Source organism: Pelodiscus sinensis, chromosome 6, assembly GCF_052426305.1.
Source record: "Pelodiscus sinensis isolate ZL-2025 chromosome 6, ASM5242630v1, whole genome shotgun sequence".
Taxonomy (NCBI): Eukaryota; Metazoa; Chordata; order Testudines; family Trionychidae; genus Pelodiscus; species Pelodiscus sinensis.
In genome coordinates this window covers 33,196,070-33,212,844 of record NC_143057.1, presented here as the reverse complement: position 1 = coordinate 33,212,844, position 16,775 = coordinate 33,196,070, and the positions used below count along the sequence as shown (strand labels likewise).

The 16,775-nt window shown below is 45.4% G+C and overlaps 1 protein-coding gene across 5 annotated transcripts in view; it reads right to left on the bottom strand.

Annotated features, from left to right (window-relative positions):
- Positions 1–16,775, bottom strand: part of TJP2 (tight junction protein 2) — a 104,943-nt gene that overhangs the window by 51,919 nt on the left and 36,249 nt on the right. For 2 of the 5 annotated variants that reach the window (XM_006137846.5, XM_089779229.1), the window contains one exon: positions 5,873–5,943. The exons of the other annotated variants lie outside the window; for them this stretch is intronic. The gene's annotated coding sequence lies outside the window, so the exon portion shown is untranslated. The remainder of the gene's footprint in view (positions 1–5,872; positions 5,944–16,775) is intronic. 5 annotated transcript variants of the gene reach the window in all.

Below are 16,775 nucleotides of genomic sequence, written 5' to 3'. Positions count from 1 at the left end.
ATAGAGGCTATCAAGAAATAAGCCTCTAGAACAGGCATGTCAAACAGGCCTCTGGCGGGCCGCATGCAGCCTGATCAAAATTTTTTGCGGCCTGCCACTACATTTTTATAAAAGAATAAAGTGCAGCTGGCTGGCCGCTTGGAGCACGTGGCTTAGTGCAGATCACAGCCGGCCGACTGGCCGCTCTGTGCATGGCACAGTAGTGACTTCTCACGGCCAGCCGGGCTGCTCTGCGCTGGGTGCTCCAGCAAGTTCTCACGGACGGCTGGGCCGCTCGGCACTGGGCACTCCAGAACATGCTCACGGCCAGCAGCTGCTCTGCATAGGCATCAAACGCTTGCTCATACCTGGCCGCTGTGCTCATGACACCCCAGCTTCTGAGGAAGAAATGTCTGGGTCATGGAGCCGCCATCGTCACACATTAGGTTGGGGGATGGGCTGGGAGTGCCTGGCTCTGGGGGAGGGGAGAGGCATTGGGTTAGAGTGGGGGGAGCGCTCTGGGGGAGCAGAGAGGGATTGGGTTAGAACTGGGATATGGGAGTGCCTGGCTCTGGGGGAACAGAGGGGGAAATATTGTTAACATTTTGGTTTTTATTTATTTATTCCCAAATAAAATCACAACATGTACAGGCAGTCCCCGAGTTACGCGGATCTGACTTACGTCGGATCCGCAGTTACGAACGGGGATTTTCTCGCCCCGGAGGACTGGAGCGGCGGCTACGCCTGGTCCCGCCGCCCGCCTCCTCCGGGGCGAGAAAAGCTGCTCCCGGTCTCCCTGGTCTGCTGGGGGAGCCAGCAGACCAGGAAGACGGGGAGCGAAGCGGCGGAGGACCCGGGCCGGACCCGCGGCGCTGATCTGGAAGCGCTGCGGGTCTGGCCCGGGTCTTCCGCCGCTTTGCTCAGCGTCTCCCTGGTCCGCGGGGGGGGGGGAGGAGGACGCAGCTAGTGCCCCTCCCCCAGCAGACCAGGGAGACGTGGAGCAAAGCCCGGGGCCTGTGGTAGAGCAGGTGGGGCACTGCCGGTTGGTCCCGCAGCACCGCTCCTTGGCGCAACTGGACCAACCCGGCAGCACCCCAGCTGCTCTGCCCCAGGAGTCCTGATTCAGCCGCTGCTGATCAGTTTCAGCAGCGGCTGAATCAGGACTCCTGGGGCAGAGCAGCTGGGGTGCTGCTGGGTTGCTCCAGTAGCGCCGAGGAGCGGCCGTGCTACTGGACCAACCCCGCAGCACCCGAGCTGCTCTGCCCCAGGCGTCCCCAAGTCAGCCGCTGCTGAAACTGACCAGCGGCTGACTACAGGAAGCCCGAGGCAGAGTTGCTCTGCCCCGGGCTTCCTAGAATCAGCTGCTGATCAGTTTCAGCAGCAGCTGACTTGGGGACGCCTGGGGTTCTTAAGTTGAATCTGTATGTAAGTCGGAACTGGTGTCCAGATTCAGTCGCTGTTGAAACTGATCAGTTTCAGCAGCGGCTGAATCTGGATGCCAGTTCCAACTTACATACAGATTCAACTTAAGAACAAACCTACAGTCCCTATCTTGTACGTAACCCAGGGACTGCCTGTATATTAATTTTATATCACTAAATATGTCAATTTTTTGCAATTGCATGAATATTATATGTTTATGCAAAATCTCAAACTTACAAAGTATCTGAAATTTTCACAGAAGCCTGTTCTATTTGATTAACCGCGGTCTATACTTGTTTTTATTTCAACAAAACAAGTTATGTATCATATACAAAATTAAAAAGTACCTTAAATTTATATTAAAATTAAAAATTATTTTATATAGGCAAACAACAATTTTTACACATCAAATTACTGTATTATATTAAAACAAGACCTAAAATTATAAAAAAATACTTAAAACATAATCTATAATAATAAATAATGATGACTTTCCGATAGAAGTACATTTTCTTTGGTGGCCCTGAAAGCTGTCAGTTTTCATTTGTGCGGCCCTCAGTAGGCTTCAAGTTTGACATGCCTGCTCTAGGACAGTGAGGAGCAACCCACGCTGGTGAGTAGGATACTTGAGTGAACCTCCATCTCAGTGGGCCACAAGGTCACTGTAACTAAGATGGTCTCCCAGGTTAGGATAGTTTTGCTAACTGCACTTGCATACCTAGAATTTGCAGTATGTGCCTATTGAACCATAGCAACATTTTGATTGGATGCAGTGGGAGCACATGGATCTCAATCTTGCACACATTTGGCACAAACCTCACTTCACACGCCCATTGCTTTAAGCATCTGTCACTCTTGTAATATCGATATGAAAAAAACCCATGTGGATGAAAACCAGCCAAACCTGGCAACCCTGTGCATAGGAAATGGTAAACAAAATGTCTTGTGGGCCACACGAAGAATCCCATTGGGCCGTGAGCTACAGGTTGTTCACTAGGGCTCTAGGAATTAAATCATTCCCTTTTCAAAGTTTTATTCTTTTACGTATGGTGGCATCTCATCCTGGAGAAAAGGGAGGAATGGATCGTTTTAAGTGTCCTAAGAGGTCCAGGATCACTCCTGAAGGAAGTACAGGTTGAGCCTTTCTAGTCCAGCACCCTCAGGACTTGACTGGTGGTGAACCAGCGAATTTGCTGAACCACAGGAGGTCAGTATTGTCTAGCAGCATGACCAACATTTCCACCGCTTACTGGGCTCTTAGAAGACATTTAGGGGTAAATTAGAGCTAAGCAACAGCACAGAACATTGAGAGCCAGGACTGGGTGGCTGTAAACAACTTTTATGGGATTGTAGGAAACATGGCTGCACCCATGATAAGTGGGCATCTGGCTAACTAAAATCATGCTGGACCATGGATGTTGCCAGACCAGAAAATGTCAGGCTAGAGAAATTCAACCCGTAGTAGTTTTATAATCCTGGGCATGTTTGTTTATGCGTTTTGAGATTTGGGTATGCTAGATAACACAATATGCAAATGGATGAAGACCTGACAAAATTAAGAGGCTGGCTTCCTTTTCAAAATGAGTTTTTCTGAACATAGTGATGAGTTGGCAAAATCTTCAAGGTCTCTGGAAAGATATCTTGGAAATTAAATATATTGGAAAATAATTTAAGCCCCTTAAGGGGGAAAAAGGGGGGGGGAGATCTATGATTTTTTTCTTAATTTCTGTTTTCCCTTTTCTGATATTCATCCTTACCTTTATCTCATCATGCACCACTTATACAGAACAGTGTAGTATATAAGTATCTTTTTAAATGTACTGCAACAAGGTTGCATAATTGAAAGGACATAAATCTGCAGTCTAGTTAATTAAAACTAATGCTAAAAGCAGTTTCAGTTACTGCCTGTGCCTCCCTGCCAATTCTTGTGGTTTCAACAGTATATTTTCTCATTTTTTTTACCACTGTTTTCCTCTCGCTGTTGCTGCATAAGAACCCACACAAAAATGGGAAGAAAAATCCTGCAAACTCTTTCACACAAACATAATTGGGACTACATTACTGCTTGAAGTTAACTTTACTTAAGTAACGTGACTTAAATATGTGTTTGCAGAATCAGAGCCTAACTGATCACAAAAAACAGCAAAACCGACTACATGGAGTACTGACTACTGACAAGTGCACAAAAGTAAGCAAACTATGAGAGAAATACAGACTTTTCCACCCCCTTCCTATTTCAATCATAGATGTCTTAGATGCTACTTGTTACAAAGCACGTAAAAATGTTCAAACAGGAGCATGGTTTTTAAACAGATGCTATTCTCACATAGAACTATAAAAATGCCTCAGTTCATACAATGGAGCATGGTCCACAACAGTAATTTAGATTCTCCTTGCTCAATTGGAAGATTGACTCCAGAACTAGATTTTCCTGCACAATGAGAACACCAGTACAGGCAGTCCCCGAGTTACGCGGATCCGACTTATGTCGGATCCACAGTTACGAACGGGGTTTGCTCCGCGTCTCCCTGGTCTGCTGGAGACCAGCAGCGGGACAGCCGTGGCGCGTCTGGGCTGTCCCGCTACCCACGTGCTCTGCGGCTTTGCTCTGCGTCTCCCTGGTTTGCTGGTCTCCAGCAGACCAGGGAGACACAGAGCAAAGCCGTGGAGGACCCGGGCGGCAGGACCGCGGTGCATCTCAGTCCGCCGCCTGTGTCTCCCTGGTCTGCTTGGGGGGGGGGGCAGCTAGTACGCACCCCCCCCCCCAAGCAGACCAGGCTTTTCTCCGGACACCTGTGGTACAGCAGCTAGGGCACTGCCGGTTGGTCCTGCTGCGCCGCTCTGGGCGCTACTGGACCAACCCAGCAGCACCCCGGCTGCTCTGCCCCAGGCGTCCCCAAGTCAGCTGCTGCTGAAACTGATCAGCGGCTGATTCCAGGAAGCCCGGGGCAGAGCAACTCTGCCTCGGGCTTCCTGTAGTCAGCGCTGGTCAGTTTCAGCAGTGGCTGAATCAGGACTCCTGGGGCAGAGCAGCTGGGGTGCTGCTGGGTTGGTCCAGTAGCGCCGAGGAGCGGCGCTACAGGACCAACCCAGCAGCATCCCTGCTGCTCTGCCCCAGGCGTCCCCAAGTCAGCCGCTGCTGAAACTGACCAGCGCTGACTACAGGAAGCCCGAGGCAGAGTTGCTCTGCCCCGGGCTTCCTGGAATCAGCCGCTGATCAGTTTCAGCAGCAGCTGACTTGGGGACGCCTGGGATTCTGAAGTTGAATCTGTATGTAAGTCGGAACTGGCGTCCAGATTCAGCCTGTTGAAATTGATCAGCGGCTGATTCCAGGAAGCCCGGGGCAGAGCAACTGTGCCTGGGGCTTCCTGTAGTCAGCCGCTGGTCAGTTTCAACAGGCTGAATCTGGACACCAGTTCTGACTTACATACAGATTCAACTTAAGAACAAACCTACAGTCCCTATCTTGTACGTAACCCAGGGACTGGCTGTATATTATGCCTTACATAATAAATGAAATAATTAACATTCCCTCTCCCCAAACAAATCAGTATCCAATACTTTAAGCACCAAACTATAGCCACCACAAGCACAGATCAGCTATTGGCCTGAAGTTGCATCTATGCAGTTTCTATGACCCTGCATTTCATAAATTGACATCCAAACCTCTAGATCTAAAAGAGCAAGCTGGGTATCGGTATAGTACAAGTAACTTGTTTTTCTAAGGATAATTCATTGCTAGGATAAAAACCATTGAGATCAGCATTTGTATCTAGTCATCTAACTATAATGGAAGACAATTCAAAACAATGTTACAATTGTCAGTTTTTGAGCTTGGTCCCGGCCAAATTAGATTTTCTTTCCCCATTAAAATTTCTCTTATCCTTTGTTCTAGCTCTATTAATAGAAGAAAGATAGGTCATAACCTTCCAGACATTACTCCTGTTATAAGAAAGTGTGCCCCTCTAGCAATAAGAAATAGATTGTCAGTTTCGCTCTCTTTTCTTGACAGACAAAAGCATATATAACTATCTCAAATTCTGTAGGCTGGGACAGCCTTTATTTTAGAGTGTTCAAAGACCACCACCCCAATCCTACATACTCAGCCCCAAACTAAAGGTCATCACACAGTTCTCTCCAAAATATACATACCACGAGAGGCAGATCCCAGTCACAGATAACAGGTAAAGAGCAAAAAGTTAGTCTGAACTTTGTCAACCTTGAAGGTTCTTTCTTCGGCTCAAATAATTCAGAACTTTGAAAGAAAATAGTATTGGCATTTTGCTTGACACTGTCAAATTAATTTGTTAATGTCTCTACATGTACTTTGAAGTGGTCAATTAAAGTAGTTATGAACCCATGGTGGAAGTGCACTAAGTCACCTCACAGAGAGGTGAATTAGAGCAATAGCCACAAAAACAAACAACCCCAAAACCCTCTTCTACTATTTTTTGAGACTTCAGATACTAACCTCTTTGTCTATTGTATCCACCACTGTAAACTGTGCTGCCACTGTTAGTTCTGGGAAAGGGCAGACAGGGTCTAGGCAAAGGAAGAGATAAAATTGTGCATGTGTCAGTGTAAGAGTTTGATACATTTGCAAACTCATTACCAAACTGCTAGTTTCCATTGGTCAGCACATTTTGCAACTATAATCAGCTCTGCAGCCCTTTAACTGCTTCCTGAATTTTTGCCTCTTCCTTGGCTTCATCTCACAAGGAGTTTGTGATCTGTGGCGCATCAAGTCAATTGTTCAAACCCTCTCCCCCAAATCGCTCAGCTCTGCTTTTCCTCCAAAGGTATCTCAGGGGCTCGACACATAGAATTACAGGGTCACATTCAGCACCAGTTTGACACTCTACTGGCTTCACTAGGAGTGTATGCAGCTAGCTGGCAATGAATCTCACTCAGTCATTTATCAACTAAAACATGGGCCTGCCTTCTAGTAAACCAGTCCATGTTTACAAAGAGAGAATTCCCCAAGAGGTGACAGCTGAGCCTGGTTTTACACACACACCAGCGAACTAGGTTTAGATTACACTGACTAAAGGCTAGATTGGGAGCAAGCCCACTCCTTACTTCATCACCTCAACAAGGCTGTAAGTGGGAAAGCAGAGTCTGCTTGCCTGGTACGCTCATTCCTCCTCAGCAGGTGGGGAAAAGAAAGGATGAACAGGGTAGAGCTTTGATTCTGTCCAGCCTCTGCTTCATGGCAGCTGCCATGTTGAAGAGAAGAGATTAAGTGAACTGCACCATATAAGGGGCTGTAGCTAGGTTACTTTCTCCTCCCCAAGCAAAGGGAAGCAGGAAGGGAACTGTGACTAAACTTCCTGCCCAGGGGCCCTCCTAGAGCAGTTCACCTGGATTTCTATCCTGACCTAGACTAAAGGTGCAATGTAGTGTTAAATCTTCTGAGACAGCATCACAGGAACAGCCTGTTTACCAATGCAAAATTGTTATGTTAAGCCTTAAACTTACCCATATCTAATGTTTAAAAAAAAAAAAAAATCACTTCACGATTTGCCTCCATTTGAGCAAAGTATGTCATGAGGGCAACTCATGTGAGGGCAACTCATCCATACACTTCGCTCTACCAAATACCCAAGGGTGCCATTTCAAATGGGGGGGGGGGGAGAGAAGAGGAGCACAACCTGTGCATGCCATGATAGAGTGGATGAGGGGGGCAGGCAACGGCTTCAGCATTTTTGCTGAGCATGTTCAGTGCAAGCCAAGCTGCAAATCGGGGAAGGGGGCACCGTTTTTGTTCACCGTCCTCCCCCTACACATCACTTCTTTCCAGGGCCTACTTAGGCACCTGAAAACTCATGTTTTTCTGGCAAATAATCTAGCAGTTAGCTGACAGGGGCACTGAATCTAATTCTTATACAAGAGAAAAATTTAAATAAATATTAGATCCACTCAGCTCTAACACTAACAACATGTTCTGACATCTTGTGGCAAGACACTAAAGGGATACTGGTTAGGCTTAAAATGTTAATTTATATTCTTACTTTATTACTAACTCTGCAGAGAGGGAGAGACACTGTCAGGACTCCTATCACTGCTCTCACAGGACTCCTACCACTGCGGAGTGGGGGGGTCTAGGAGGGGATTAGGGGGCAGATACAACTGGGTTCTCTATGAGAGCATCAGAATGGCCATACTGAATCAGACCAATGGTCTATCTAGCCCTGTACCCTGTCTTTCAACAGTGGCCAGTGCCACATACATCAGAAAGAATGAACAGAAGAGGCAAGTGATCCATCCTCTGTCACTCAGTCCCAGCTTCTGGCAAACAGAGGTTAGGGACACCATTTCTGCCCATACTAGCTAGAAATCATTGATGGATCTAAACTCTTTGGCTACGTCTACACTGGCATGATTTTCCGAAAATGGTTTTAACTGAAAAGTTTTCCGTTAAAAGCATTTTCGGAAAAGCACGTCTAGATTGGGAGGATGCTTTTCCGCAAAAGCACTTTTTGCGGAAAAGCATCCATGGCCAATCTAGACGCGGTTTTCCGCAAAAAAGCCCCGATCGCCATTTTTGCGATCGGGGCTTTTTTGCGGAAAACACTACTGTGCTGTCTACACTGTCCCTTTTGCACAAAAGTCTTTCGGAAAAAGACTTTTGCCCGAACGGGAGCAGCATAGTATTTCTGCAAGAACACTGACGATCTTACATGAGATCGTCAGTGTTCTTGCGGAAATTCAAGCAGCCAGTGTAGACAGCTGGCAAGTTTTTCCGCCAAAAATCACATGATTTTGCAGAAAAACTTGCCAGTCTAGACACAGCCTTTGAATTTATTTTGTTCTTATTGGAACCCTGTTACAGTTTGGGATTTTTCACCATTCCCTTGCAAGGAGTTCCACAGGCTAACCATGAAGAAATAATTTCCTTTGTTTCAGTCTCCTGCCTATAAATGTAATTGGGTGATCTTCTTGTGTTATGTTAGCAAAGGAGTCATTAACATTTCCTTATTCAATTTTCCCACACTATTCATGATTTTCTAGACCTCTAATATATCCCCCCCACCCTTTAGTGATTTCCTTTCCCAAGCTGAAAAGGCCCAGTCTTTTTAATCTCTCTTTACAGTATATGGAAGCTGTTCCTTCCCTCAGATCATTTCTGTTGCCTCTCAACTTTTTTCAAATCCAGTACACTTGAACCTCTAATCTAGCAGCCCCGGGAAACAGAGTATGTTGGATTAAGGAAATTTTGTGGACCATGGAGGACATTGGACAGGGTCTGGGAAGGAGGGAGGGTGTGTGAAAGTAAAGGGGGTGGGGTATTTACCTGAGTTACATGTGGTTCCACCACCACACCCTCCCACTCCCTGGAAAAAGCCTCCTCCGGCTAAGCACTTCGCTGTCCTACCTTTTCCCCAGCTAGGGGAGTAAAGGGCAGAGGGGAGCTGTGGCAGCATGCAGAGTCACTTCCTACCACGGGGGTTCTCAAATTAAGGACACACAGAGTATGGAGTTTCAAGTGTCTATCTTTTATTTAGATAAGGCGACCAGATCTGCATGCAGTATTCAAGATATGTGCATATCATGAGAGATCATATGATATTTTTGTCTTCCTATCTGTTCCTTTCCTAATGATTCTCAATTTGAGGTTTGCTTTAAAGAGGGCCACTGCACATTGAACAGATGTTTTCAAGGAACTATCCACAATGATTCCAAGATCTCTTTCTTGAGTGGTAACAGCTAATTTAGACCCCAGCATTGTGTGTGTGTAGTTAGGATTATTTGTCTTCGTGTGCGTTACTTTGCATTTATCAACACTGAATTCCATCTACCATCGTGTTGCGCAATGGCCCAGTTTTGTGAGATCCCTTTGCAGTCAGCTTTGGACTTAATTATTTTTGAGTAGATTTGTATCATCTGCAAATTTTGTCCACTCACTGTTCATCCCTTTTTCAAGATCACTTACAAATGAATGAGCAGCACTGGTCCCCATACAGACCTCCGAGGGATACCACTCTTTATTCTTACCCTTTGTTTCCTATCTTTTAAGTGGAGTACCTGGCAGGCTCACCAACAGGGTGGGGTGCAATGGAGGCAGTTGCCCCAGGGTCTGGTGATTCAAAAGGGCCCAGGGCTCCTGGCCCCCCACCGCTGCTACCTCAGGAGCAACAGCAGCCAGAGCCCTGGGTCCTTCTGAATTGTCACTGGAGCACCATGCCACACTAAGGACTGCCTGGGGAGTGGGAGGGCCACTCCTTCTACCCTTAGGAGAGCAGGGAGCCAAACCCCCAACTCACATAAGGGCTGGGTAAGTTTTGGGTGGGGGGAGGGCTGGTACTTGGCAATGTTCATCTAATGCAGGGGTGGGGAACCTAAAGCCTGGGGGCCAGATGCAGCCCCTTGCATGGATCCGGCCCCCGAGGCTCAGGGCTCCCTGTGCTGGCACTCCAGCCCTGCTGCCACCTCCCTGTGGGGCTGGAGAGCACAAAAGCTATTAGCCTTCGCCCCCCCAGCTTTGGTATGCAAAGGGAATGTGGGATGTGTCTTTCTCCTTCTCAGTCGGGGGCCATGTCAGTGAGGATTTGGGGTAGGAATGTAATAGTACAATCAATTAAGCAATTAACCGATAAGCAAAAGCGTATAGGTTCATGCTATAGACTACATGCACCCTCCCACCCAACCAGTAAATTTTTTAGCAAGCTGGTCAGAAGCCCAGCTCAGTCCTGGTTTGTGCTGGATCTGGGATCTACCCCTGCTGTGGTTCTGCATCTAAAGTGTATTAGGACCCAGATGGGCAGGCAGCTTGGCTCAGTTCTGGCTTGCTCCAGGTCTGGGAGCCCACCCCGGACAGGAGCTGCTGCCTCTGTATCAGAGGCAGCAGCGCAGAGCGACAGGCAGCCAGTCTGCAAGGGAAGCTGGTTTTTAAACTGGGTCCCCTCACGTACCAGCTTCTACCTTGCCCCACAAGTGGCAGGGTGCTCCTCAGGAGAAGGGGCCAGAGCACACTGGCTGCTGGCCCCACCACTGGGGACTACAGAATAGTCAAGTAACCAATAAGAATTCACGACTATTCAACCAACTGATATTTAACAGCCCTAGTTTGGGTTTGTTTGTGGGTTTTTGTGCAGCCCCTGAATGATTTTTCTGTTGGTCAGTGGCCTCGATCCAAAATCCCCACCCCAATCTAATGAGCCTTCAATTAATTGAATGACAAGCCATGTTATCTCAATCACCCTGCCTCTCTCTGTTTATAAACAAACTCCCTACCCCAAAGGCAAGGCTGGGAGCAAGCAGCACAAGTTCTGTTGCAGTTAAGAGGAACAACTGGGGCTGGGGCATATGCTTTAAGCATACTTCAAGTATGAAATTCAGGGGTTTAAACTTCAGGCGTGCCCCCTCCCTGCCCAAAATGGTGTTCCTGCAAATACCTCCTTAGCACTTCTGGATCAGAGATAGAGATAAGAGTAACAGAACAGAACAAAAAAATGTTGGATTTTCCAACCCTCTTCTCAAAGGACGGGGGAGATGGGCAAGTCAGGGTAAAGTTCTCTTCCAGTGGGAAAAATTTTCTCTTGCCCACCTCCAGACTTGAACATAACATTTTTTTCCATTTGATCATCTTCCCTGGGCTTTCTTCTTTTATCACTGTTAGCTAAGCCTTACTTACACTGGCTAGAACCTATTCACATCAGTAGTATGGGACTACTGACATCTGGCATTGGCCACTGTCGACAGATGGGATACTGGGTTAGAAGGACCTTTGGTCTGGCCCAGTATGGCCGTTCTTATTTACTAGCACGAATAACTTGCTCACCATCAATTAGGGTTGCAAAATCAGGCCTTGAAAAGAGCAAAACAGTAAGTGGCCTACTTAAAACGACATGACTAAGGGGAAAAGTGGAAATCACAGTGTTTTTCATTTAACAAACCAAACAAGTGCTGCATTTATACACAATTTTGAAGAACCAATCCTCTGGCCACAACCCCACCCTAGAAACTGTGAAGCAGAATATAATCTGTAAGGAGTGTCTCTGAGACATTAGTCCTTGATAAGCAAGGCTGACTATAAAAATATAAATATATCCTGTTTGAGCAAATGCACACACAAAAAAACTGGTATCACAGTAAGTGGCCCAACAGAAGTGGAGCCAAACAAACTAAACATTGGGCCAACAATACTTAGCAGGGAATTGTGTAATATTTTTGGAAAGTTAGAAGTTTTTGAAAACAGGAGTTTAGAATGAAAACACCTTTTCAACTATGACTGTAGCATCACTATCACAACACCATGATAAAATGAATGATGTTCACATGCTTGTGTTAAGCTAGTTATAGAAATGAGAGGTTTCAGTGGCATCTGAACATGAGACATACACTTGTTACATACCACTATTGATTTGTTGGGCAATCATCATGGTAATATTTAGGGATGTTAGATATTGGGTAATAGAATAGTTGAGTCACCGCATGAATTCTCATCGGTTACTCAACAATTCTATAGTCCCCAGGGGGGCAGGGCTTGCAGGCAGTGTGCTCCAGCCCCACTCTCAGGGAGCCCCTCTGGCCCTCCTTCCCCACGCTGCTTTCTCTGTATCAGAGGCAGCAGCACAAGGTTCCAGGTGGGAGCTAGTCCGTGAGGGGAGCCAGTTTAAAAACCAGCTCTCTGTGCGGACCAGCTGCCTGCCACCCTGCTCTGCTGCCTCTGATTCAAAGGCAGCAGCATGGGGTGGCAGCAGCCCCTGTCCAAGGGGAGTACAAGTTTGGGCCTGCTTCAGACAGAGGCTGCTTTGCAGCACCCTCCCCAGATAGAGGCAGCAGCATATGGGGTGGGGGCCCAGGCAGCACCACCGAGCCAGTGCTAGGGGAGCCAGCTTTTAAGCCAGCTCCCTCCTTCCATCTCCCCAGCACCGGCTTCTGCTCCCCGCCCTCTTACTGCCTCTGGTACATGGAGTTGACAAGATTAACCAATAAGCCTAGGTTTATCGGTTAATCGTATAGTCGAATACACGTCAAAATCCCTATTAATAATGTAAACATTTGTTATTGCCTCTAGAGTAACTCCACTAGGTTATTGCATGTGAAACTGAGTTATCCAGAAAACCATTTAATTGTGGAAACAAACTAACTATTTCACATCTCCTGAGACTGAGCTGTCTTAAATAAATAAATATTCTGAATCATGAAGAAGAATCCTGGTCATTAGATGACAACTAACAATTTCACAATAGCTGACTATTTCACATGTGATACTGCAAAATCTGAGTACAGGCAGTCCCGGTTATGTACAAGATAGGGACTGTAGGTTTGTTCTTAAGTTGAATTTGTATGTAAGTCGGAACTGGTACATATTGTAGGGGAAACTCTAGCCAAACATTTCTCCAGAGCTCAGTTTTATTCTCCCACACCTCAATTCCCTCAGTCCTTTATTCTCAAGCTGAGGTGTCTGCTGAGAAAAGCCGCTCCGCGTCTCCCTGGTCTGCTGGGGGAAGCAGCTAGTGCGGGGTTGCCTCACCCTGTTTGTAAGTAGGGATCCGATGTAAGTCAGATCCATGTAACCTGGGGACTGCCTGTACAAGGTATAATTTGAAACAATTGCTGGGACCTAGAAGCTACCAGCACAGCACAACACAAAAATAAAAAATAAAATAAAATAAAATAACCAACAATTCACTTTTCATAGATCTCTTTGTTAAGCTTGGAATGACAGCATAACTGGATGGTATGTGTTGCCCTCCCCATCCCCCAACAAGCACATAAACTCACAACATTTCTCAAACTTCAAAAGTGACATTTTACTAGATCAGAGCCTTTGAAATGCTGTGTCTACTCTTTCTTCTCCAGTCTGCATCAAGGGAAGACTAGCATTATATATACTGCATATGAACATTCTTTGAACCATAACTGAGTAATAAATATACACCTCACTTCTCTCAGCAATATTAAGAAAATGTTAAATCAAGACTTTCTTTTTAAAAAAGCATAGGGGGGGAAAAAAAAGAGGAGGGTCAGTCACCAAAAAAAAAAAGAGTTGTGAAAAACTAAAGTAATATTATTCGCAAAAGACTGCAGAATCTATAGAAAGACTTTCCTTGCCATTAATGTCTTTTGTTGCTGCTGTTGACTGTATATCAACAGAGAACTTTGCAAGGCAAATATATTGTGGAGGGTTACTGATGAAACAAGTATTAGTGACAGTGATTTTTGGAAGATGAAAAATTGGCTCATTTTCATGCTACTTGATTATTTGGTATTATTGTATGTCACAGCACAGCCTCTCTCTTTTATTTTTAAAGTATTTGACAGAGGACCAGAAATATACAGAAAGGCACTTCATGCTATTTTATAGTCATGTAACCGCATGAAATCTTAGCGGTTACACAACCATTCGATAGTATCCAGGGGCAGGGCCAGCAGCCAGTGTGCTGCTGGCCCCATTTCCAGGGAGCTCCCTGTTACCCCACACTGCTGCCTCTGTATCAGAGGCACCAGCGCAGAGTGGCAGGCGGAAGCTGGTTTGCCAGGGAAGCCAGTTTAAAAAACTAGCTTCCAGCACAAACTGGCTGCCTGCCACCTCACAATACTGCCTCTGATACAGAGGCAGCAGCCCCTGCATGTGTGGGGGTGTGTGAGAGGAGGGGAAGGGTCCAAGCTCCCTGCGGAGAGAGACTGGTCCGCGGCAGCAGCCCCTGTCTGCAGGAGTCTGAGCTCCCTGCAGACAGGAGGCTAGATCACAAGTAGTTCGTACCCTCAGTGGACAGATGCTGCTCCATAGGAGCCTGGGCTACCGTGTGGGGCAGGGGCGCAGGCAGGCCCAGTGCTCATGGAGAACCTGCTTAAAGCCATGGTTATAACCATAAAGCTCCTCATGGGTACCGGCCTCTGCTCTCCCCGTTGCTGCCTCTGTTTCAGAGGCAGCAAAGGGGTGAGTGTTGCATGTAGTTGACAAGATTAACAGATAAGTCAAGGCTTATCGGTTAATCGTGTAGTCGACTACACATTGAAATCCCTAGATTGCACTGAAGGCTTAAGTTTTATTCTCTGCCAACAGAATGGGACAAACATACATACATTTCCTAACATTTTAAAAGAACCACGTTTATGGGCAATTTAATCCTTCCATTTGTTCTGCCAGTTGTAACGATAGTTTGGTTACATGGGAACTGCAGCTGGACTGAGACCAACCACTATTATTTAGTATCTGGCATAAGTCATTACAATGTTGTGCTGGATTGGTACCATGAGAAACGTATCTCTCAGCTATCTAGTCCCTACCTGCTACTAGGCATATAAAGGGGTTAACTGGTTAGCCAGTAAACATTGCTCTACTGGCATGCAGACCAGGGTAACCGGTTCACTGGTGCCCAGCCCAGCCAGAGCAGCCCCCATGCGCAGCACAATGTGTCAGATCGGTTAACATTTTAAATGGGATTTTACATCCATACCTGCTACATTTAAAGAGAGGGTGCAGTGTACTCAAGTCACTGGCTTTCTAATCACAGCTATTTCAACCAGCATCTTCAATTAATGGATACCTGACCGTATCAAATTTTCCTCTGATGTTAACTCCACATCAGATATTCAAAGGCAAAGAAAGTTTGTGGCACAAAGCAAGTAAAGATAAAAGATGAAATCCTGGTGCCACTTAAGTCAGTGGAAGTTTTGCCACAGACTTCAATAGCTTCCAGAATTCTACTCAAGCCAATGAAAGCAGTACTAGCATTTTTATCCATATTATTAAACCCTTTAAATCTTTCTCTTCCATTATACTCTAATTTGACCGTAAATCTCACAATTACGCTTAAATCACAAATCTAGCTTCATATATGCTAAGCCCTGAGAATATGAGGACACCAGAAGTGGATTTGGTCCTCCTTGAACTCTAACCAGCGTTGAAGAATTTCACCAGAAGTTAAGTGCCAACAATATATACGTACTCTTGCTACAAATATAGGCACAGTTTCCTCCCTGTACTGAGAGATCCTTTCTTGTGTTGGTTGTGGGATGAGCATCAGCGAGCAAATTACACATCTCTGATTCTCATGATACATTTGCTCCAGCCACAGCCCATCCATGTAAACAGAATCATTTTGGAGTTGTTCTAATTTACCCCCAATTGGCAATGATATCCAAGGATCATGCCAGTTATGAAATAGTGTAGCAAAGACGTGCTTTGCCCCTAACTTGTACCCCAGAGATTGGGGGCAGTTGGTGTGGTAGCTGAGTATTTAGGGTATAAGCCAAGGGTATATGTCAGCTGAGAATTCTACTGCAATCTGCACTAGAAGAATTCTTAATACCAGTAAGGGTCAGATTCTGCTACCTAAATAGTTTGAAGTATCTGGGGGGAAAAAAATAAACTGTTTAATGATCCCTAAATTAATGTAGAACTGTATAGGCTCCTTAACACCTTGAACATGTGGTGGTGTTAGGTAAAATATTCATTTGGTAACATGTTAACAAAATCTAAATTCCCACAAACTGAATCATAACTGTGCTTTCAGAACTGCTCTACATCAGTTAGTCAAAGTTTTCTATTGCAAAACTATTTTCTAAGATTTAAGGGTGTCTTATTCCAGGAATAATTTCATTTTAGACATAGAAAGTGTGCATTATGATTGTATTTATTTCAAGGGTGAAAGCAATCTCTGTGTATAATGCCAATCCCTAGATTTCAGATCCCAGGACTACCAAAACAGACACTGTGGCTGTACAAGATCAAGCTTCAACACTGGCCTTGATCAGTGTGTTAAAATTGAACTTAGAAGGACCATTCCTAGGAATAAGCTATTTAGTCAGTTTCCTAAAGAGTGTGTATGTCTATCCTCAGTCTAGCAGCACAGCTACTGTTATAGTTATTTTTTGTGTGTGTTACAGTGAGCCCCCAGAGACCCATATCCATATCAGGATTATGTTAGGTACTGTACAGACATATCATGAAAGTCTCTTCCCCAAAACTGACAAGTTTGATTTAGAAAGATGAGGGTACAGCAGACAACAAAGAGAGCAGGGTGGGGAGAATAGGGTAGTACCAACTGGAGCCCAGTATTACAGACATTTCTTATGTACGTAATTTGAATGTTTTAGGGATGATTTTTTTAAACATGGAAAAACTAAATAAAAGTTCATGTGACACACTACTATACTTGACATGTTGTATACTTATTAAAAACAACACCAAAAAAAAATCTACCACAAAACATACAGGAAATTATCTCAGGTTTCAGAGGGACAGCCATGTTAGTCTAATTCAGCAAAAACAAGGAGTCCAGTGGCATTTTGAAGACTAACAAATTTATTAGGGCACTGATTTCACACATCACAAACAAGCCAACATATGAAAGTTACTTTTATTTACTGTGGCCCTTGGTCATATTTTAACTGGGGAACTAGAGACAAGAAACTATATT